The sequence below is a fragment of the Pan paniscus genome, chromosome 2 (genome assembly GCF_029289425.2).
Source record: "Pan paniscus chromosome 2, NHGRI_mPanPan1-v2.0_pri, whole genome shotgun sequence".
NCBI classification, from domain to species: domain Eukaryota; kingdom Metazoa; phylum Chordata; class Mammalia; order Primates; family Hominidae; genus Pan; species Pan paniscus.
In genome coordinates this window covers 171476560-171501801 of record NC_085926.1, presented here as the reverse complement: position 1 = coordinate 171501801, position 25242 = coordinate 171476560, and the positions used below count along the sequence as shown (strand labels likewise).

General features: G+C 35.9%; 1 protein-coding gene and 1 pseudogene across 12 annotated transcripts in view; both read right to left on the bottom strand.

The window, feature by feature from the left end:
- The window catches only part of NLGN1 (neuroligin 1), a 915231-nt gene that overhangs the window by 660945 nt on the left and 229044 nt on the right, over positions 1–25242 (bottom strand). The window lies entirely within an intron of this gene.
- On the bottom strand, positions 325–21551 carry LOC112439316 (transmembrane protein 229B-like; annotated as a pseudogene).

Below are 25242 nucleotides of genomic sequence, written 5' to 3'. Positions count from 1 at the left end.
ATGGCCTGCTGCTTCCAAAGTCAACTGTACAGTCCAATCACCGCTTACCCACAGCCTCCCACCACCAGCCTCTGAGCTGGGCCAAAATCCATGTATCCTTACCTATGTTCCTCTGCTGCCTTGACACCCTGTCCCCCATCACCTGACCATGCCCCCTCAACACCTGCCCACCTTGGAGGGTATGGGGCTGTGTGTGCCCTACAGGGCTGAGGCCTGGCCAGGGCAGGGCTTGTGCTGCACAGAAGGCGCAATACACCAGCTTGGTCTCTTTGTCCATGAATTCCATAAGAGACCTCCAGAACACCCACTCATCCCTCTCTACTCTCAGTCAGTCTTGACATGGATGTTGGCCAGGGCCAGGGGTCCACTAGGCTTCCCAGGCTGGGTGTCACTGAAGCAGGGGCAGAGTGCGCTGGAGTTGTTCCATGATGAGGGACTCGCAGAACCAGGGCACAGCATACTCCAGGATGATAGGCCCATGAAGTCAAAGTGGAACTGGGAGTAGTACTTCCAGAGGCAGGTGTTGAACTGGTGCAGGATGCAGCAAGGGGCGAACTCTCACGAGTAGGCCAGAGCCAAAGCGTGTAGATGAGGCAGCGCAGTAGCAGTGGGTAGCAGCCATGCAGACACAGGTACATGCGTCCCATGACAAGGATGGAGGTGTCATAAATGAAGAGGGCCCACATGCTTGCCTGGAACTTCCAGTTCAAGTTTATCATGGACTCCCCCAGCGAGCATCACCTCGCAGAAGTAAGCCGTGGATGTCATACAGGTACCAGTAGGACAGGGCCACTGAGGCCAGGCAGATGCCAAGGTGCTGACTGGGGCTGGCTCCTTGTTTAGCCCTGGGATCTCAGTCCTGGGAAAGCTTGCAGCAGGAAGAACTGGTAGTTCAGTGGACATTGACCCCTCTCTCTTGTCATACTGTTGAGTGCGCTGCTCAGAACAAACATCAGAATCACTGTCCAAGAGTGTCCCAGGTTAACCTTTGTTGGTTGGTCCTTGGTGCCATTCTCAGTAGGTAAGCACCAGCCCCAGGGCTCAGGTGATCTGCAGCTGGTGGACTGGCAGCTTCCATGTGTGCCTTTTATTTGGGCATCCTGTTTGCTGGTTCCTCTGATGTATGTTTTTATAATTAAAATAGAGAGAAAGTCAAGTGTGGTGGCACACACCTGTACCAGTGCACATGATGGCACACTCCCAGTTACTTGGGAAGCTGAAGTGGGAGGATCACTTGAGCCCAGGAGTTCAAAACCAGACTGGGCAGCATAACCAGACTCTATCTCTTTCAGTGAGTAAGAGTCTTGTTTCCCCAACTCTGGTAGCCTGGTTGCAAACATAAAGAGGTCACTAGGATTATTTTTCCCCCAGTATGCCCAAATAAAGCTCAGTAACTTTCACACTAACATTCTTACATGTCAATTGAGTGAATGAGGAATGAGCATCTGTTTCCATTGTACGAATGTGGTACAAACTGCTGACAGCTTTTTGGTTTTTGCTTTTGAAAGTACTGTACTTTGAAGTACTTTGCTCACCCTTATTTTCACTTACATTGTTTCTGATTAAAATTCTGCTGCTATTATCTTCTTCTGTATGCCTAGTGTATTTTCCTTCTCAGATGATTTTTATATGTTCTTATTACCATTATTTTCAAGCAATTTCATTATGATGTGCATGTTGTCATTTATTTTGTGTTTCTTGTGATTGGGGCTCATAGAACTTCTGGGATCTATAGATGTATAGTTTTCATCACATTTAGAATTCTCTCAACAATTGTGTCTTCAAATATTTTCTGTAACCCTTTCTCTCTACTCTGCTTTAGAGAATTCAGTTATGCACATATGAGGTCTCTTAAAGTTGTGCCACAGATAGGCCGCCAAAGCTCTCTCTATTTTTCTAAATTTTCTTTTCTCCGTTTCATCCTGAATAGTTTCTATTGCTGTGTCTTCAAATTCACATCTTTTCTTCTGTGATGCTAATCTGCTCTAATCACATTCAATGTATTTTTCATTTTACATATTATAGGTTTCATGTTTAGAAGGTAGCTTCAGATGTGTGTATATATATACACATTTTATATTTAACTTAAAAAATATTTAATACAGTTACGACTTTTAATGTCTTGTCTGCTAATTCTAACGTATTGGTCAGTTCTAGCACAGTGTCGATTGAGTTAGTATTTTACTTATTAAGGGTCATACATAAGTACTTTTTTTGCATACTTTGCAACCTTTGATTGGATACCAAACATTTTGAAATTTATCTTATTGGGTGCTGGATATGTTTGCAGCCCTAAAAACATTCTTGAGCTTTGAGCTGAGCCTCTGTTAAGGTATATTACAACAGTTTGCAAAGCCTTTTGAATCTTGCTTTAAGAAGTGTTAAGTAGGTACAGGGCAGCACTAGATCTAGGGTTAATTATTTTCCACCACTAAGGCAAGAACTTCCTGAGTACACTACCCCATGTCTCATGAATTAATTTGTCAGTTTAGCTGGTTAGCAGTGTGCATCAGTTCTAGTTTTGTTTACACATCATACGTTGGTCAATGTAATGGTTTTGGCAAATTATTTACCTGAACTCTGATGGCTTCTTCACATGCATGTTTTAATCATGGTGCTTAATACCCAAGGGAGACCCCCCACTGCCCCCGTTGCCACCCGTAGCCACTTTGGTCGGCTGGACTCCATCTCCCCAGTCCTGAGAGTCGGCTACATTCCATCTGGGTTTGTCTTTCCTACAGTGTAGTCTGAAAACTCTCAAGGCAATAAATTGGGAGAGTTGTATGTCATACTTTGCCTGTTTTTTTGTTTCTCAGCATTTGTTCTCCTTCATCTTCATTGTCTGACATCCATTGTATTGGAACTCCTTGTTTCCTATAATTTATCTAATTTAGTTTAGTTTTGTGTTTTGGTTACTTTAGGCAAGAGGTAGATCCAGTCTGTTACTCCATTTTGGCCAGAACAGAAGTAAAATCATAACATTAAAATATATATATGGAGAGAGAGAGAGAGAAGAGAGAAAGAGAGAGCAGTCCACTGAAAGCATCTATATAAAATATTGGCAAACTTTTTTTTTTCTTGTAAAGGGTAAGATAGCATATATTTTAGACTTTGCAGGCATATGGTCTCTGTTGCACATAATCAACTCCGCCATTGTAGTGTGAAAATAGAAATACATAATATGTAAACAACAGAGCATAGCTGTTCCAATAAAATATTATTTACAAAACCAGGAAGTAGATTGGATTTGCTTCACAGGCTCTAGCCTGCCCACTTCTAATCTAGGTCAATGCCACCCCAGTAACAAAGATTAAACCTAGTATTAACATCCTGTTTTCAAAATATTATACTCCATTTAAAGAAATGAGAGTTTCTTAGGAAATGCCTTAATTTCCGTTTGAGGCAACAAAGTACAAAGTGAGCTTGAGACAAGGTAAGAAATACCCAGATATGGGCCAGGCACAGTGGCTCATGCCTATAATTCCAGCACTTTGGGAGACTTAGGTGGGTGGATCACCTGAGGTCAGGAGACCAGCCTGGCCAACATGGCGAAACCCCATCTCTACTAAAAATACAAAAATCAGCTGGGCGTGGTGGCACACACGCCTGTAATCCCAGCTAATTGAGAAGCTGAGGCAGGAGAATAGCTTGGCAGTGAGCCGAGATCGTGCCACTTCACTGCAGCCTGGGCGACAGAACGAGATTCCATCTAATAATAATAATAATAATAATAATAATAATAATAATAAAAAGAAGTACCCAGATATTAATGGGATCAAAAGTAGCTGAAGTGAAGGAACTTCAAGGGGCCAACTTTAGATATTAGAGTATAAGAAAGAATAATGAATTAATTTACTATAACAAAATTAAATGGTGTTTTAGAAAGAATAACAAGTACAAAGGGATTAGAAAATTACAAATTTGCTTCATATCCTCTAGTGTAATGATTTAGTCACTCAAGGATTATCAAGAATACTAGGAAACAGAAGAGGTACACTATCTTAAAATATCTCAAATACTTCAAAATATCACTCCATAGTTTGCTTACTAATCATGAAGAGAAAAATACACTTTTTAAATGGTAAAATATGATGGGCACTGTCTTAACCAAGTGTTCAAACATATAGTATCATAAATAATAGAAAGCCCTGATATGATTTGCTTTCTAACAAAAGTAAGCAACAACCCCTAAGTAATATTCTTGCCAAAGTGTTTAATCTGATCTAACTATGACAAGATAATGAAACAAATACAGAATGTGAATTATTGTAAGCAACGTTTGGAGTTGGCCATAAAAAGACATCAGGGTCATAAAAAACCAAAAAATTAGAATGTGGGGCAACTAATTTAAGACACAGTAAATGGACAGTTCATGAATTTTGATTAACTCCTGGATGGAAAATTCAAAGACTGAAGTTATAAAAAACACTACTTGGGTCAATTAGGTCAATTTAAATATGGACTCTATGTTATCAGATTATTGTATTAAACAAATGTTAATTTTCTTAGATATGATAATAGCCTTATGGTGAAAGTCATTATTCATAAGAGATACGCATTGAAGTATTTTGTTGTGAAGTGTCCTGCTATCTGTTAGTTTAAAATGATTCAAAAACGTTGTCACTAGATAGATAAAAAGATAAATATAAATGATATGTATAAAATTACTAACAATTAATGAACTTAGGTGAAGAATATAAAGAATGTTTATGGTATTCTTCTATAAGAAGAATATAACACTAAAATGCCAAAAATTAAATTTTTGAAGAAATATAGACCTTTCTTCTAAAATGTAAAATTTCCCTCATTAAAATACAGGCTTCAGATGACTGACTTTAGAGTCTATCTGATCACCAGATTGTTTCTCTGAATAATTTTACTGAGAAATAGTTTTGGAAATAATTTGCAATTTATCCTTTACATGTTACATACTTGGTACATTATGCATCATTATATTATGCACCCCGTTGTCCTTGAAAGATGACATATTAAGCATCATGCAGATAGGTGATTTTAAAAGCTTTTTTCAATAATGAATTAGAATATTGCAGTTTAGACTTTCAATAAAAGCTAAACATGGAAGGAGGAAAGAAGGGAAAAGAAATGGGAAGAAGAAAAGAGACAGAAAGAGAGGGAAGGAGATGAAAAAGAGAGCAGGAAACGAAGGAGAAGGAGGAAAAAAGAGAAGAAAGAAAGGAAGGAAGAAGACTCCACAAACAAGAAAAGGAAAGAGGCAGACAGACAATTGCTTAGTGAACATTATAAAATGTGCAGCGTTCCCTGAGGACAAACCATTTCCTTAACCAGATCCTGGGCTTCCAGTTGTGAACTCATTAAGCCCCATATTCCAGCATCAGTCTTGGTGTTTCTCTGGGAGACTCTCAGGATTTCTAGTCTAGTAGTTCAGGAGAATCATTGCTAGGCCAAAACAATTGCTAAGTCTTGTTCTGATCATCTTAAAACTGGTCTAATAATTATATTTCTGCACTTAAATCTCATTTTCAATAAACACATCCCCATAACAGTCCTCCATGTCTAACCATGAACCTGTCCAGTGCCATTCCCTATGACTGGATGCCAGCCTTATCCCTATCAGTTTTCACAAGACCAGAAGGCTGAAAGGCTACCCAGCAGCTGAGGTCCGGCCCAGTTCTCCCAGTGGTCAGAGATGCCTCAAACAGCTTGCTTGCTGCCAGACCAAGTTCTGTCCCCTTCAGTCCACTGATTGACCCAAATTAGCCACCTGTCTCGTTGAACCTCCAAGACTGAGACATCCCAAATGACTGCCTCATTCCATTGCTGCTTGGCAGCATTCCCCTAGGATGCAGCCTTAACTGAGCCAGAAAGAACATGCAGGCCAGGAAAATTGTTTATTGCTTGAATATTTTATTCTTAATGGCCTGTTCCATTCACATTTAGGGTGAGGAAGCAAACATAGTGAAATAAAATTCTAACAAGTGAAGCATTTTATATCAAAGATTCATGCCCAACAGTACAACTTCCTCACCCCTATGCTCACCAGTCCTTCAGCATTCCTGTTGAGCACACAACTGGCCAGACGTAATACAAAGGCAGAACAATCACTTCTCTTGAAGTTTCAACTCTTTTTTTTCTATTTTCATAAATACTACTCCTTTATTTATTCACTACCTTCCTATACTACATGCTGATATTCTATACCTCAGAAACAATTAATACCTATAATTAGCACATGAAAATTAATACATGAAAGGAATTCTTTCCTCCAAAGTTACTGTGACACATCTCACAATGAACTTACAGGAAAAACACTGTGTAACCAGACTATGAACCATATTTTTAAAATTGATATTTCAATAAAGAGAACTCCCCTCATAGAGATTCCATCTCTGATTAAAATAATCCGTTATGTGAAAGGGGCCTTAAAGTTACAATTCTTGTATACTATCTCATCAAATTGGTCATTAATTCTTGTGTGGTACGTACATTTTACAAAAGAGAAATAAAGATACCAGAGAAATTGAGCAACCTGACCTCACATGCTCAGCAGGTGATGAAAGGGAGCCTTTGTTTTTATTTAGAAAATAAAAACAAAATATTTACAAGAATATGATCTTAAATTTTATTTTAAAATTTGAATACCTGTTTTAATAAGGCTTGCACACCTGCAAATTTATTGGGTTTTTTTTTCATTTTATAATGATTTTTGCAGAACCTTTTCCCATTAAAGGATAAAATCAACATCTGTCTATTGAAGTTGACTGAACCATCAAACTCATTTTACACCCACTTCATTTCACAGCTACAATTACACTTCCTCAGCCTGGAACATCAAAACAGAGTCACAGCCAAGTTTTTCACCTTTATGGCTACATAAAAAAAAAATCTAACAAATGCATTCCCCTATTTATTCATTGGTTAAAAAACAAAACAAAACTATACTGAAAAAAAGTGAACTGGCATAAAACAGGAGTTTCATCATAGGTGAAAAAAAAATCGTATCTCAAGTTCCAGATTTCTGGGAGATGGAGGAAAAGTAAATATCTCTATTAAAATCTACTGGCATACCTATTAGTATATATCTTCAATTGCAGTGAATGGTTTATCATCAAAGTTTCACAATTTTCCAAATGTCGAAAGATAAGGGAATGAAACGCCGTCTCTGGTGATTTTTATGTGGGTGTATAAGACCAAATCCCAAACACAGATACAAAGAAACGAAAATACTAATTGAAGTTTATATCCTATGTAACCTATGGCACGCTAGGATGACTGAGGCATAAAAGGAACCATTTTCATGGTTCTGCATAATAGTATACCTAGCCCATGCAACTTCCCATTGGTCTTTTCATCCAAGGCTCAATTCTATCTTGTAAAGTATCATGGAAGCTTCTCAGAGAACAAATATCTGTCCTACATAGACATGCCTCATAACATCATAGTATCTCAATATCCTAGCTGTAAAATAATGCCTGTGGAAGCAATTAAGAGTCATACAAATCAAATTCTCATTATATTGTGGGCTTTAAATAAGCATGCTGTCATTTGACTACTTTATTAAAAGATTATTTTCAGCATTTTACAGTAACTAGAACAAGAGAATATAAAAAGCTTACATGAAAGAAATAGTGGTAAAAATTATTCTCTATATGATTCACACCAATAGGGGTCATTTAGTTTAAATGTTATTCAGATGTAAAGAATGGACCACTCTGTCCACTATTCCTTTTAAGTACCATAATAGCAGGACAGATGAAAAAGCAAGGAGCAACGAAATTATTCTCAATATTTTAAACTCCACATATTTCCAAAGATATTTTATGATAAACTGCCTTCTAGATACAGTTACCTACTCATTCCATAGTAGGCCTCTTTAATGATTTTCACTGACCCTCAGATTTTGAAGCTAGGTGAGTCCCTGTACAACCAAGTTTTTTGTTTGGGAATAAAGAATGTTCCACATCACCCAGTGTTTGCTGTTCAGCCAAAGTAACTATTTTTTTAAGAATTTATCTTATTCACTATAAGACTAACACAAGGAGACAAAAAGTTCTCAGAATTTATCTTATTTCTCCTTGCACTTTGCACAATAAAGTTAACAGCTGAGACTGTATTTATTTTTCACACTAGCTTAAGCATAGCACTGTCTTATAAGGAGATACCCCATTGTCTTTTCTTGACCTCTTTTCACTGCAAAACATTTTCATTCTAATTCTTTATGTTTAATTTCTAATTTTATTCATTATTACAATATTTTACAGTATAGGTGTTAATGACCCCATTAGTGTCCAAGAGAAATGAGTCATTTTACAAAATAATCTATCTTTATACAAGATAATCTATCCTTAATGTTGTTTCAAGTTAAAAATCCCCATACAACAACTTCCCAGGTAGTCCCAAGAGTGGACAAAAAGTTTAAAATAATCATGTTTTGAAATTCCAAACCATGAACTCAATTTTCTTGGCTGGGAAAATTTTAGTTATATCATACCAAAGAATATTCCAGTCTGAAGAGCAAAAAAAATGATATGCTAAGAGTAGAATAAGGAGTGCTCTGATTAACAAAACAAAACAAAACAAATTAAATTAAATTAAAGGTAAAAAAAGAGAGACAGAAATGTCATCAACAAACTATGACCTTGAGGAAGATGCCCAGCTTGTGAACCTCAGTTTCCTAATCTGTAAAATAGTTATAATTTCCTTGAAGGAATAGAACCACCTCACTGCTTAATTAGTTATACAGTGAAAACGTCTGTTGATAAAAACATTGCTTTTTCTTTTCCTTTCTTTTTTGGCTCTGGTGGACATACCCAAAAAAACCAGTGTGCAAATGGAGAGTTCTGTGCAGGGATGCAGCAGCGGTGGGGTAGGAGGAATCACAGACATCATTTACATATGGCATGTTTCCTCTTTCGCCAACTAATTACATTCTACTAAACAACAAGTTGATAAATACCATCGTTAAGTTCTTTTCTTACTTTTTATAGAACTGTAAAAACGAGGATAGGCAATTTACCAAATAACAAATTAAAATAATTTCAAAGCAGGAAATAAAACACTGCCACCCTCGATAGCAAGGCCAATAAATATACTACAGTCTCCTCTGCTGCGGAACTTCACATAAGGAGCCTGCCGAGTGTTCTTGGTCACTATCTTCTTTCACATCTATTTATTAATAGATTCCATAGTAAAAAAAAATTCAATAGAAATGTGAGTCTCATTTTACTGAACATAAAACTCACTCCTTTCAGAAATGTTTTATCCAATTAACTTAAGTCCCCATAGACATATTTCCTAATCATTTTGAGGAAGAAGGAATGATACTTCAAGGTTTTCATTGATATAAAATATGCCTCTAATTAATAACAGTAATGAGAAAATTAAGATAATAGAAGTAAATCATTTCTAAGTATAGAAAGCACCCAAACAAAGAAAGAATTCAGATTTTTGTTAGTTCCTGGCCGGGTGATCATTTATTTCCAAAAACGTGTTTCCTGAAATCATTTTCTTTAGAAAAATTTTACGTGTTTCTTCTGGAAATACAGTTAAGACAGTATAGATATTTGTGACTGTTTTTCTCTTTCGACAAACAGAAAAATGAACCTAGACCTTCAATACAAAACAGAGTAGATGAATAATAGTTTTTCAAAAATAGAGATAGGGCTCAACTGTGATTGCCATTATACAGTAATTCGCATTTGTTTGAGAACCAATGAGAATTAACGCAGCAAACAGGAGCTCCCTTGTCCTTATTTGCAGGAGTGGTATTGTTCCAAAGATAATAACTCCCTATAAACTGAAATTACTTAATATCTCTGAGTCACAGGAGTAAAAATAAAGCAGAAATGATAATACTTGTCTCTTAAGAAACTGTAGGGAGTAGATGATGTGTATATAAGAAGCAAAGGGCAGGTGGGAACATAAAATACTCTGTAGCTATTTTGTTATCATTCATATTATTAATATAACTATTAATGTTGTTAGACAAAATAAGTGTTCACAGACCTGCAAAACATAAAGCAGAGTTTTATTAACTTTTTTTTACATGTGCTACATGTGTTATATTTTAGAAGAGATTAAAAATTTAGTTAACCTAACCATGTCTCATAATGATCAAATCCCTGCATTGTGGAGAAGGGCGCTCTCCCCTTGTCTGTTACACGCCTACTTAGAGGTCCTATTGCCATCTCAAGGGATCCTTCCCTGACAGCGCTTTCTGCATCTCTCAGCCTCAGTCCTCCTTCAGTCCTATCCTGGTCCAGCTCTCTCTGTCTCAGATGTGGATCACCCAGGGAAGAAACTACCTTACTCTTCTTCTCAGTTCCAATTCTGCCTTCAAGTGGATGAGCAATCCTCCTAAAATATAGTTCTTAGTAAGAACAGTAAATAGACTCAATTATAAATGCAATAAATAAAATAATACTATGCATTTAAAAATACATTTTCAAGGTGAAAATGATTAAATGAATCATGACACTTTCCTCCTACCACATATATATTACAAATTAGTCAAAAAAGATATGCATTACTGATGTGGAAAGAGGTCTATAATTTATTGCTAGTTGAAAAGAAGAAATTGTTTAATGGTATGTATTGTGTCATCTCATTTTGTAAAAAAGTAAATTATGTACTAATGCATATAAGTATTTGAAATATGCAAGTAAAAACATATTACATGAGGCACAGTAATATACATATTTGTTCACAGTGACCATATATTTTGGATGAGATTGGGGGAACTTGGAGAAGATTTTATTTACTTATTTCTTTTATAGGGGATGTAATACTCATTTTAAATAATTTTCTTTTTTTATTTTTAAACCACATTTTATCATATGTACTCTTAACAAATTGTCTAGTGATTTTGAAGAAGTCAGTGGGAATTTTTTATTTATTTTATCCAATATTGTATTGTTTGCTTTTCTTTCATAACAAAGAACACGTATTTCTTTAGAAATTAAAAAAACTTAAAATCCCATAATGTTTTTAATTAAAAATGTGGATTTAGGCAAGGTTACCTTTATTGGCAGATACAGCCTTGAGTAGATTGTTTTTATTCTAGTAGAGAATTACTTAGGCAAGTTGTCATGTATCACATCATCTCAGAATTCTATTAAAATGGGCAACAGAACAATGCCTTACAGTGTTGTGAGTATAAGCTAATATAAGTGGATTATATGTAAGAGGTTTAACAAGCTATGGGGATCAGAAAGGGTTATGGAAAAAAAGATCCAGTTCGATATATTCTCTTTTCCTATAAATACTGTACTGCTAAATGATAATTAGAAGATAAGGAGAATCGGGGAGTTTTGTTTTTTTTACTGGTCTTAGAAGTCTAATATTCTTCACCCAATAGACTTCACCAGAAATTATTTTCTTAGAGAAGCTGTTTCTCAGAAAAGCCCAAAGGGCTGGCCTACCTTCTCAGATGGCACTTCCCCTGCCTGTCACTGAAGCTGTCAACCCATTGGGTCATTTTTGAATGCTATGGTAAAATGTTTGAATTAGATATTTCTGAGGTTCTTTCCATAGGGTGAACTTCTAGGCCACCAAATTCCTCTTTCCAGGAACTTACAAAATCTTCTATTTCTTAAAGATCAGTTGTAAACACTTACCTTGTAGCTCAATGATAGGAATGGCAGCTATATTTGGCTAAGAACACACAACAGGTGAAACTGCCCTAGGGAAATGTACATTAAAAACACTGAAAGCAAGACAAATGACTGCAGACCAGGCATCAAGGCCAAGTGTGGACACGAATAATGCTAGAAAAGTTTGCAGAGGTCAAGCCATGGAGGATCTTACATGAAGAGCAATTGAACACCACAGAAGGTTTCAAACTTGTTATGGGGTTCAGAAAGATGGTGAAATAATCTCAATTATGATGTGAAAATGTCAACATAAGTCAGCTGTGTCAATCCTTGGCTCAGAACTCTACAAAGTCTCCTTGTCCCAAACAAAGTAAAAGCTAAAGTACTTCTAGTTCCCTACAAAACATTCTATGATCTAGGCCCCCATTTATCAGATTTTAATTCCCACTAATCTTTTTTACACAACAAATATGTCATGGTATCACAAGAGAAAAATATTTTAAGAGCAAACAACAATCATTTGGCCACCAAGATAGTTTGCTTGAAGCAATTACACTCATACTGCTCTCAGGCAGCAAGTACTAAAGCAGTCCCATATCATCCCTTTTTGAGAAGACAACTATTAAAAAAAAACAAACAAACAAAACACTACTCAAGGAGGACTTCTCTAAAATCCTGTCTATTTATACAATGAATCCACAATATTAGGGAAACATAAATGTCTGGCTGCTTTCCTTGGCTCTAAATCTCAAAAAGGAAGGATTGGAAGGTGGGAATCCAGTCAGCTACAGGAAATCCTGTCCCTTTGAGATTTTCAAGTGATGCAAATATTTGAGCACCCAGCTGGTATTCAAATATCTAACGATGAATTGACTGAATTCTCTGAACTTCTCATGAACATAGGTATGACAGAGCTAAAAATGAACCAAGGCCATTTTTTTCTGCTGCACTTAATTTATGCTCATTCTTTGAGTATGTGTATGTTGACCAACAACACAAGCATTGCTTCACATAAAATAAACTCCCAGTGACTACAGGCATCTTCCACAGATTTGGATGCACCAAAATTTGTGAAAGGGAAGCAAGATGAACTTCGTCACTTGATTCCTAGAAATTTCTCAGCTACTTTTCCCAGATACTCTGGGGGAAAATGAAGCAGAACAAATGTTTGCACAACCACCATTTGGGAAGCCCCATGTCACAACAAAAATATCTAACAAAATTCAAGAAACACAAAGTGATATGTACAGCATACTAAACCCATTTCCAATGATGCTGCCCTCAGCAAAATGAATATGTTCTTTTTTTCCTCTAAGAGAGGAAGACACTTCATTCCCTACAATCTGGAATGCTCAAGATAGACACTGCAGATGTATCTGAAAACAAACTTCTATGTTGTCAGCAACTCACGAAGATTGAAGGCTGCCTCCTAGTGTTGCTAGATTTAAAGTTACGGCAGCATTTCTATTATAAATACAATTTTCCAAGGGTTTATAACCCAGCTGTAAAAAATCTGCTACAGGATCATGTTTTGTAGGCTTAAGAAAAAAGAAAAATATTAAAGTTCATTACAAAAAAAAGAACATTTTAAATTTCATCTTGAAATTATAAATATGATTGAATAATTTTCACCCAAAACTTAATTTTAATAAGTAAATTTCATTCAGTAAAATAAATAATGCATGAAAAATAACGACCAGAAATTTATGAGATGAAAATCTATTTTAACCTATTCTGAGTGCATGTTGGAAAATAACTTTGAGCAAATAACTATATCATTCTAGAGTAAATTTTACTTTGTTGGACTAGATTTACTCTCGTAACCATGGTTATAGATAATTATGAATATCTATATTTACCAAGTTGCCAAATGATGTTATACTTTAAAAATAACTCCAGGGCAAAAACCTGCTTCATGAAGTACGAAGAGAGAAGTAAAATCCTTACTCCTAGTAGCCTCTGTTTCTTTCTGATACATACACAGAAATTCATACAAACACTTGCCATCCCTTCAACATACACAGATTCACATACACACAGATACACACACATCAAGTGCAAAGCTTTTGGTTGTTTTTTGCTGTTCGGGAGTAAAAGGCAGGTCAAATCTCTGAATAAATGAGAAAGGGGAAAAGAAGGAAAGTCAACCCTTAAAGAGATATATATAATCTACACTTAGAAAGGATGGACAAATAGTGTTAACAATCTTTTGCAAAACAATAAATTTGTATTCTCCACATTGTTAGAATCTTCCCTCTGCCTGCTTAGCAGAATATTCCTTACTCAGCAGTCATTTCATAGAGAGTTGATAATGATAATGAGTGAAACCACAAATTTAATTTAAAATAACCACTTTCAGAGTGAACTTGTTGTTCCTCAAACATTTAAATCTGAAACTACCCACACAGTTACCAATCAGAAGAGATCACAAAGAAGGCGGAGCAGTCACAGCAGAACTTCATTGCCCTGAGAAGGCAACTTGCCTTCTCGCTCTCTTCTTGGGACTTTCTTTGAAGCTCCCCATCTGGACCAGCTTCCACTAGACCACACCTCTAGATGCTTTTGATTTTGTACTGCCCCTCTCAAGTTTCATCTCTCCCAAGAGTCTCTCTCTTTCCAAATTTCAATAACTCTAATATTTGCATACACTGTTAATTGGGGTACCAAATCAAGAAGTTTATGGCATGTAAAAGAAAATGTAAGTAAGGCATGTCAGAAGAATATTGTTCTGTATTAAGAAAACATGTTAAGGAAGGGACTTTTAGAGAATACTGGTACCCAGTAAGAGATGTCATTGAAGAGATAATAAATAGGCCTCACAAAGGATTGAGTTTCTCTCTGTGGAAGAGAAGAAATTTTGAAGGATGATACTATTAAATTAGAATGATGTTAAAAAATAGATGACTGAAAAAAAAGTGAATCTGATTTTTAAAGGTCAGTAAGATGTACCTAGAAAAAAATACTAGACCACTTGATTTTTAGGGAAATGCAGAACACTGCCATCCATGCATATTTTAATAAAGCTTTTCTTTTTCCTTTTTTTTTTTAAATTCTTAGCTTATACCGAGCTTTATGTTGAAATGTCCTTTGGTTTCTGTCTTCTTAAATGTAGCAGACTTACTCCCAAATTAAAGAAAATCAGATAAGTATGTGACTATTACAGTTAGGGATTCTAGAACTTAACATTCATTATATAAATAGATCACTGTTCACTGTTCAGGATGTCAATAGAGGGAAATATTAATTCTGTCCCTTGGAATTCTTCCTCATACCTTGGAAAGAATGTCAAACACTTAAGCTCTTTTCTCCTTGTTGTGTAGACTTGGTAATAACTTCTAAAATAGCTTACTTTCCCAATTACACTTACTGGCTCTGATTTTGTTCATTATCCCAGACACGTCTCACATGTAACCTAGAAACATAGTTTATTCTAAAGACAAGCATTTTTCCCACTCCTTTTCTTTGTCTGTAAAATAGAAAATACTTCTCAAATAACCCCTTGTCCTTTTTAACCTTCAGCATTTTTTAAGTTCTCCTCTATTTTTGGTGTATACTATCTTTTTTAAAAGTTTCTATAAAGGTTAGAAAAGGAATTTATTGAATTTTAGAAGCATATTCAATGAAAATTGTACAAGTCTGATAAAGTCTGAAGTGGAGATTGATTTTTTCAATGTTTTAACACAGTCGTGTCTCTTTTTTTTACGCAATGGAGGGATATACATTTATAACAGCAATATTAAAGAAGGTGTCAAGGAGCTGGAGATAAAGGCATTAGTTATGCATACATGATTCAAAGGGAGTTGTCTAATAGAAACTTGATATACAACTTGCTAAAAGCCCTTTGTCTAAGGATTTCCAAGTGTCAAATAACCTTTCACTGGATATTTTATGACCTATTGTTACCTAGATCTTCATTCAAATATAACTTATAATTTTTCTTTTACTAATCATACCTAAAGCTAAGTCTCTGAATAAAGAATATGTCTTTTTAATTTAAAAATATTGTTAATTAATAAAGGTAATTGTCTATTGATCATTTGCTATTCTTAATATTTAATTTTTAAGAAATTGGAAGCTGGGCACAGTGGCCCACACCTGCAATCCCAGCACTTTGGGAGGCCAAGAATGGAGGATTGTTTGAGCCCAAGTTTCCAATACCAGCCTGGCCAACATAGCAAGGCCCCCACTCTACTAAATAAATGATAAATTAGAGATGGTGTTTGCCAGCCTAATTAAGATTAAATCAACTCCAGCCTGGGAATATGATCTATGCACAAAGAAATAATTGGATCCTCCTGTCTAGAAGACTGACCAAAGAAAGAAGCAACAAGATAGTCTAAAACTCAGGTATATCCCTTCACCATTGTGATTAAATTGAAAAATAAAAAAAAAGGAAAGGATGATAAGCATCCTAAAATTACTTTTACAGTATAACTATGTATTTGTATCATGCTACATAATGTAGAAAGTGCTCTTATCTCACTGAGATAAGTAATAAAAATATTATATTCAGCGTGTAATCCCAGCACTTTGGGAGGCCGAGGTGTGTGGATCACTTGATGTCAGGAGTTCGAGACCAGCCTGGCCAACATGGTGAAACCCTGTCTCTACTAAAAATACAAAAATTAGCTGGGCATGGTGGTGCACGCCTCTAATCCCAGCTGTTAGGGAGACTGAGCTAGGAGAATCGCTTGAGCCCAGGAGACAGAGGTTGCAGTGAGCCGAGATCACGCCACCGCACTCTAGCCTGGGCAACAAAGCAAGACTCTATTTCAAATAATAATAATAATAACATAAATAAAATAAAATATTACATCCAGCTTCCTAGGACAAAATTTTAAAGCTACATCAGACCCCAAGTAAGTTATTCTACTTAAAAAAAAAAGATGGTGTAGCCTAAAGTATCTCTAAAATTACTCCCAGTTTTATTAGACAGTAACTAACAATGTTTAACATATTGATTCAATATATATGTAAAACTTTACTTTGTAGTATTCTCTAACTTCTCTTTTTATGTGCATATTTACATTGACTTCTTTATTTTTATTGAATCATAGTGCAATACCTCTGCACATGTGGATGCTTATTAATGTCTACTGTAAAAGGCAAAACCTAAGGCATTTTCACATGCATTACAGGCAGAAAAAGTCAGTAGTAAACGAAGAATAAGGTGGGGTTGTTTAGCCCCCACCACCCAGTAGCTAAGTGAGCTCAACCTAAAGTTGATATCAAATGACATTCTCATACCTATAAACAAGAATAGAAAATAGTCTCCAGTAAGAAGAACATGTTACAGAGCAAGGTCATCCTAGAGGTGAGGACTCCAAGCCCTTAAGGGTAACCACAGGGCTCCGAAAAGCTTGCTCATCCAGGTGGGACAGGCCCTAGTCAGTACGGACTATTTTCAGTGCTTAAACTCCCAGCTATGCAGTGACAGAAGAAGAGAGCAATACCTGACAGGAAGAGAACCAAACATTCACACAAAAGATAAAAATACAAAGGAGAGAAGTTCAGTGGACAAATACTGGAATGAGGTATAAAATCAATATAAGCCTCATGGGAAGATGGCAAAAGAATTCAGATAATACACACAGATTTTCAGGAATAGCTTTTTTTTTTTTCTGAACAGCCAACATTTTAAAATGAAGAGTCTCAGCTGAATGAAATATACAGTCAGCTGCTTGAATAACTTAAAGCATAAGTCCTTTTAAGAAAAAAAATGCCAAAAAAGGTACTTTCATTTGCTACAAACAAAGAAGCACAGAACTAGGAGAGATGATGCAAGTAATGAGTAGAATTTGGGCTCTAGGGATAATATGCTGGAAAATTACAAATTTCAGATGTTTCCATATAATATGCTCAACTTAAAACTATGGCAGTTTCCTCAAAAAATTAAAAATAAAACTACCATATGATCTAGCAATACCACTTCTGGGTAGATATATCCACGGGAAATAAAATCACTCCCTTGAAGAGAGATCTTCACTCTCACGTTCATTACAGCATTATTCACAATAGCCAAGGTAGTAATGAACCTAAGTGTGCATTGAGAAACACATGGATAAAGAAAGTGATGTGTGTGTGTGTGTAATGGAAAAAAAAGAAGGAAATTCCGTCATTTCCAACAACATACATGAACCTGGAGTATGTTATACTAAGTTAAATAAGCAAAGCACAGAAAGACAAATACTGTGTGACCTCACTGATATGTGGAATCTTAAAAAGTCAAATTTGTAAAGCACAGAGTCAAATGGTGGTTTCCATGGGCTGAGGAGTGGGAGGAATGGGAAGATGGTCAAAGGATACAAACATTGTACACCTTAAATGCATACAAATTTTGTTTGTCAATTATACCTCAATAATACCGGAAAAACAAACAAGCAAAAAACCCATGGTAGATCAGAGTAAAGAACAAAGGGAAAGAAAAATTATATCACTTTTGAGGACGTAGTTTACTTATGAGCCAGTCTTATGAAAATGTTTTTGTTTCCTAGTCAGTGACTTTCAAGGAGTGACTTGAAAGTCACTTCCTTTTTTAAGGAAAATCTACCTTTTCCTCCTGCTAGGATAGTTTTGCCAGTTTTTACAACAGCTATTTTTCCAAAATGAGGAACAGATTATGAATCATCAATACAGTCTTGAAGAAATTATTTGAAAAGTCACCAGTTATAATAATCTATTTTAAATCTCCCGAAGAAAAGGTGTGACAAGTTTGTAAACCAAGAGTCATAAAAACATCTAATAAAATATTTCCAAATGGTGACATCATTTTTCAGGGACCAGTTCTAGAATAGCCTAGGTATGTGGCCCACACTGGTCTATATCACTGGGAAAAAATATAGTAAACACTAGTTCCAGAAACAAAAACATAATTCTCATCTACTTTATATTTCTAAAAAATATTAGCAAAAGTGCCATATATAAAATAGCCCTTGATGTAACAGACTATTCTAAAGGAATTTTGCTTTAATTTTGAAACACTTATGACAAAATTTCAGCAAAAACTTCAAAGTAGTTAAAATAAATTTTACATTGTCCTATTCTCAAAATGCCTAAAAGTAAAAATAAACCACACATATTCTATTTGAACAAGTACCTTTCTTGTGACAGTTTCTAGCCATTATCTTGTAAATTCAAAAATATAAAAATGTAAAGAATAAGATTTTACTCATATTTGAAAATCCAAGATCATTTTTCTCTTTCTCCTGGTAATACTAATATTCATTTCCAGCTGTACTGCCCAAAATGGTAGCAATTAATCATAGGTAGCTATTTAAATTTTAATTTATATTAATAAAATTAAATCAAATTAGTTTCTCAGTCACATTAGCCATGTTTCAAGCGCTTGATAGCTACATGGAGCTAGACGCTACTGTATTGGTCAGAGAAGATATAGAATATGTCTATGACCACAGAAAGCTCTATTGGATAGCACTAATATACAGGTTATAAACAGAGAAGGGACATTATACATTTGAATGTATTATGATATAGTTGCTAATAAAAACTCAATTACCAAAGCTGTATTTATTTTTACAAGAAAAATCACACTAAATTTCAAAACTGTTGCTATCATCTTTTATAGTGTAACAAAGTCCATACCCCAACAGAAAGTTTATTTCAATTTTATACTGAGCTCTTCAAACTGGAAATATGGTTTTAAATAAAAAGTCAATTGATTTGTATCTATAGACTACATAAAGACTTATTACATTAACATTCCAAGATTTTCTATGCAGATTCAGGTGAATAGGTTAGCCAAGTTAACCGAATACTCCTTAACCTCATTATTTTATCAGTTAATATCTCTTAATGTTTCATCAGTAAATAATACATCAACTTATGATTGATCTATAACTAGCACATAAAAGTTATTTAATAAACAGTTAATGATTTGTAACTTGAAACATTACAAACATTGAAAGCCTCTTGTCTTATCAAAGAAAAATGGGGAAGACAGAGACTTTCCCCACTTTTCCACATGCCCTTGGAAATTATTTGGAAAAGTGCAAAAGCATGAGTAAATGTACACATGTCACCATTTAAACAAATTTAGTACAGTCAACTGGCAAACCTAAACTTCTTTATTCAGCTGCAATCTAAGCAGATGTACCAGGATGGTGGTAGTGGTGGTACGTGTGCTGGGGGGAGGGGACAGGAAATAGTTAGGTACAATCATAAAATACTTACACACACATCTCAAAACACATCTTATGTCTAAAATACACATCATGAAAAATTTCCCTAGATTACAAAATGTCAGTCCTTTTCCTTACTTCTTTACCATTCTACTTTATCTGCCCATTTTTCTGCAAAATTAAAAAAGAGTGGGACTTCTGACAGTGGTATCCCCAGTTCCTTGATGACTCAAACACAGCTAAGTACTGTTTAAATGTATTATAGTAAATCCAGAAACAATTGAGGACTCTCTAGTTAAAATTAGGGAAAAGGTAAGTGGGCAGAGTTAACAATATTTCACTCACTCATTCTCTACATCTGTCTGACCAGACTGACATGGATGAAATCACTGTCAACTAAGTTAAAGTTCAAAAAGACTCTCACCATCATCCCAAGTCTTTGAGGAACTATCTGAAAGCCTCCAGAAAAAAAATATAAATAAAGAGAGAGTGGATAAAATAGGAAAAAAAAAACAATTATAAATCGTCATCTTCCTATTTAAAAAAAATTTAAAACCTATGAGCTATAAATTAGTCTGGGTAATACTACCATTGGTTTCCTAATATTATTTACCTTCTATTAGAATTAAGTAAATTAATTGAGAAACCTTCTGCTCATTCTTACTGCATGTGGTAGCTGTCTCACCTTCATGTTGTTTACTACACAGTATAGTTAGCTGATTCAAATTATTCCCTGACAGATAAAACTAAGATATACAATATCATACCACAGCTAATTTATTTAAATTTGTATTCTAAATCTTCTTAAATATAAAGAAGAAATTGTCTCCTTAATGTATCCTTAATTCATTGTAGGAGGAAGTTTCGCTTCTTGAAAACAGGGAAAACAGCAGCAGTAGCATGAGAAGAAAACATTAAAGATGGCATTTAAACTGTTGCAACAAATGAAACAAGCTCATGCTACATTAAATCCATGCATGAAGTGAAGTCTTGAAACTCATCCTCCTTACTAGAATTCTGGAAAAGTCAGTGAAGTAGGCAGAAAGTGCAGACAAATATTAACCCTGTAATCTATTACAATTCCCTTTGTTCCTAGAAAGAACCTGAAAATGAGAAATCTTGCAACACTGAAGGTCATGAAGCCCAAACCTTCATCTCACACAAGTGAAAACTGAGGCCCAAAGCGATAAAAATGACTTGCTCAAATACACGGCAACAGAATGACAGAACCAGAACAGGAAGCCATGGGTCAAGAACCCTATCAACAGCTGACCTGTTGTTAGAGCCAGAGGGCCCTGCCCCTTTCATGGAGAACAACTCCTGAACTCTATACGTGTTCTTCCAGGATTCCTATTTGTATTTGAAAAAAGAAAAAAGGCTAATAAAGTTATTTATTGCCTATCTTTTGGGGCCTTTTAAATAGATGTCAATGGGACGGCAAGATAATTTAAATATTTAAAAGATTTTTGAAATTCCTGATCAACTTCTTGTCAGATGGCACAAATGCAAAAGCCTCCTATTTTTCACAAGACCCAGTCTCTTGTATCATCAATCTAACCAAAGACAACCGCCAAATAAATCTTCCTAAAACAATTTTAATCATGTCACTCTCTTACGCACAAACATCTGGTAGCTCCCCTTTGCCTACCAAATTAAAATCCTCACACTGGCATTCAACGCCCTTCACAATATGTCCCAATCAATCTTTCCTTCCTGGTACTTATTACCTGTTCCCCAGCTCAACTGCAGCCACGTGATGGTCACAAACCTTGTTCTTTCCCATCTCAATGCTTCTCTTTGCCCATGCTATTCTCTCTTGTTGGTACACATTCTCTCCTTCCATAGTGACCTGTCAAAAAGTCTATATTATTCAAGGCTATCTTAACTCTCATTATTTTCTGATTGTTCACTTTAACCTCATCCAAAACACATTCACAATTAAGATATTACTCCTCCTCCCTTTTAACTCTCCAACAATCTGTTTTTTTCTTTCACAAAAATAATCACATTTCCCAATTTTCACACTATGTATGCACCTGTCCTAACTTCTTTTCCAATCAGACTGAACTCCTTGACACAGTCAGTGGGTCCCACTGCTATAAGCATCCAACTAGTATTGTTGACTTGCATGCCAAAGGGCTTTATGGACAGAATACACGAGAATGACTTAACCTTCACCGAGGTTTATGTAGAGGCCATTTTAGAGGCAGAATGGGTCTAAATACTATATGTTGCTGTTGAATGATTATGAAAAAAAACACAGTGCTGGCTCTTTGTGGTTTCATAGCCTAGTTCTTCATTCAGCTGAAGTTCTCTGGGACTCAACACTCCCTCGAGGGTATAGAATGCATTTAGAAGCTCTGTTAACGATTTCTGAAGAATTTATTTGCTAAATGATCTGGAAGGCTATGTGCAGCTTCCCCAAGGCCTACATTTGTTATTGAGCAGGAAGTATGGCAACTTGCGTTTAGTAATTGGGTCAGTTAGTAATTTTGTTCTTTCAGAAATATCACACAATAAATAATTATTCTATTGGAATCACATTGTGGAAACTGTTGATTTACTTTCCTAATTTTTGCAACAAAAAATAGTTCTCAGCAATGTTAAATGCCATGGGTGTAATACCTGCCCTTTAAACTACCTAAGGTGAAATAAAACCACTTCTCCAATGCAGTCCTGGCATCAGCATAATCATCTTACAAGTGGAAACTCCTATTCATTTTTTAGAATCTTAAAATAAGCTTTGGGTTTTTTTTTTTTCCTCCTCTTTTTACCGGGACTATTTTTCTTCTTCTTCCAGCAGGTCAGCATCGGAAAGCAATTTGGGCATTCTATCATGCTCTGATCTTTCCAGATGTCCTTGCCATTACTTTTAGATACTTTTCTACTTCATGTCCCACATTCTGTATTCTCAGTCTTTCTCTGAGGTTTATGTGGTTTTAATGATCTAGGTGTATGAGTCTCAGGAAACAGCCTAACCAGTCCCATCTGTACTTCTCACAGCAAGACATGTGGCTTTCACTGCTTTCAAATTCTTTGGGTCCATTCCACTCCCATGCAGATAAACACAGCACTAGATGAGAACAGTTAAATGCTCAAAAAACAAGCTGAGTCTGTAATTGGCCTTGTATACATTCCTCAATCTTGGATTGTCATTGAAAATTATACTCAGACAGCCTATGGCAGTGGGTAGCCTTTAAAAAGAAAGGATTATGTACCCTATTCATTTCTCTTTTGGAAATCTAGAGCTATACACAGCTCAGAAATGACAGTAATAGAGACATTTTAGTGCGTAAGATGTATCATCTTTTCTCCCTGCTTTGGTAAAAAATGAAAGGAGGATTTTTCAGTGCATTTCTTTGAATTGATGAGGTTAATATTTTATTTGAACACACTACAAAGGCATAAATAGCTTTTTTATACCTTTATATTGACAAGAATAAAGGAAAGAATGGTAAATTCATTCCCATGATCATTTTTGCTGAAAATTTCACAAGCGAATCTATCCTCAGAGTAGATTTGGAAATGGGATTTATTAACAGCATCACCTTCCTCCCAACCATTTCATTTCCAATCTGTTGTCAACCTTGCCAAGGCCTCCTTGTTCACTGTCCACCCCCATATGCAGTCACTTTCCAATTCTACTAATTTCTGCTTTGAAATGTCTCTCAAATTTGTTATCTTTTTATTTCCACTGCCAGTCACTTTTCATATAAACTACAGTGCTATTACCCCATATCTAGTCTCCTTTCCTGTAATTAATTCTCTACTCTTCCCATTCCCGGCCCACCCTTTACTGAAACCACTCTTGTTATCACAGCTCCTTGCCCAAAAACCATCAATGCATACTTGTTGATAGTAAAATGCCTCATCCTGACCCTCCAGGGTTCTGACATTTTACCACAATCCATATTTTATCACAATTCAATATTTTATGTGATCTAATCAACTGCACACTTACTGTCCCCCGACTTTACCAACTGTAATGCCTTTCCCCTTACCAGACAAAAGCCCTACATCTCTGCCTGTTGAAAGTCTATCCATCACTCAAGGTTAATTCCAAATATTATTCTTCTAAGATAACTTTCTGATTCAACCTAAACTTCATGAGTTCTTACATTTTTATGAAGAGCTATAACATTTCTTCCTCCTTAATGACCTCTCTAGTCTTGTAGTGTACATATTTGATTATTTGTAATCTGCCTTTATATCACATTTTGAGTACCCAAGTGCAGTACTTGTATGCTTCTGTGTGTCACTAATTTGTACAGACTTGATTTGTAATTCAGTACCTAGCATGAGGTGTGCCACACAGTAAATGCTCAGAAATACACGTTGAATTCAATCAATATGCATTTTCTGACTCACCAGTGTTCTGAAAACTTATGTTCATTTGTCTAGTCATTTATACAAATCTGCATAGATTATGCACCTGCTTGTTCTTTTTAGCAATTTCCACTACAACTAAATGATTTTGCTTTCTTTCCAGTTGACAGTTTATGATTTCCTGTCTCTGCATATTTTTCTTCTCAATTTTGAGCTTACCCCAACCGTGGGTAAGCTGCAGAGTTATGATTCTTTCCCAGCCCCACTTCTGTGTTATCTATCTCTGTCTCATTCTGACATACTTATCTCTCTCCCAAGTTCTATTTTTAAAAGATGACTCAATAAAATAAATTCATATAGATGTCTTTATTTTCAAGAACTTACCTTTTATCTGGTATATGAGTGATTAAAAATTTGTTCAGTATTCCATCCTGCCCTTCTATTTTCTGGTGCCTTTCCCCCTTTTTCTCCTCTAACTTTTCTCTTTTCCCCAACTTATTTTTTTATTATTCTAACTCACTGTCTTCCCTATCCTGCCTTCTTGAGTTCCGGTGAAGAAACCACGTTAGACAAGGCTGGTTAGGGGAAGTAAGGACATCAGGTCAAGGAGGAAGGTACTGGACAGTGAGACATCTTAGAGTCATCCTTGTTTCCATTATTTCCACAGTCTTGCCACCCCGTAACAACCAATTACTCCACAAACCCTATGAAGCTGCCAAATAGATATCTCTTACCCTTTATTTCTTTATTTCTACCCCACAGTTATTGCCTTTGGTAAGGCCTTCATTGTCACTGACACACTAAGTTGTACTGAACTTCCAGTTATTCCCTATCGTGGTTTATCATCCTTGGATTCCATCATTTATACTGTTGTCAGAAAGAACATTCTGCAGTGCTCATCTGATTATGTCAAGCCTTTACTTAAATCCCTCAATGACATCCTATCACCTAGAGAAATACTCCAAGCTCCAGAGACATCTGGATCCCACCTAGAGCTCCAGGCTCAACTCTCACTGTACTCTCTGATCACAAGCTGTTCTCTACCTAAAGAAGCCCTCTCCCACTCATCCCTGCACATCCCGTGCTCAGTGGATGGGCCACTTCCTCTTGTTCTGCAGTCATTTCAAGTATCATTACCATGATGAAGTGTTTTCTCTCCAGCTCCCATCCAAGATAGAGATGTCCATTCCCTGCCTTGGGTAGCATTC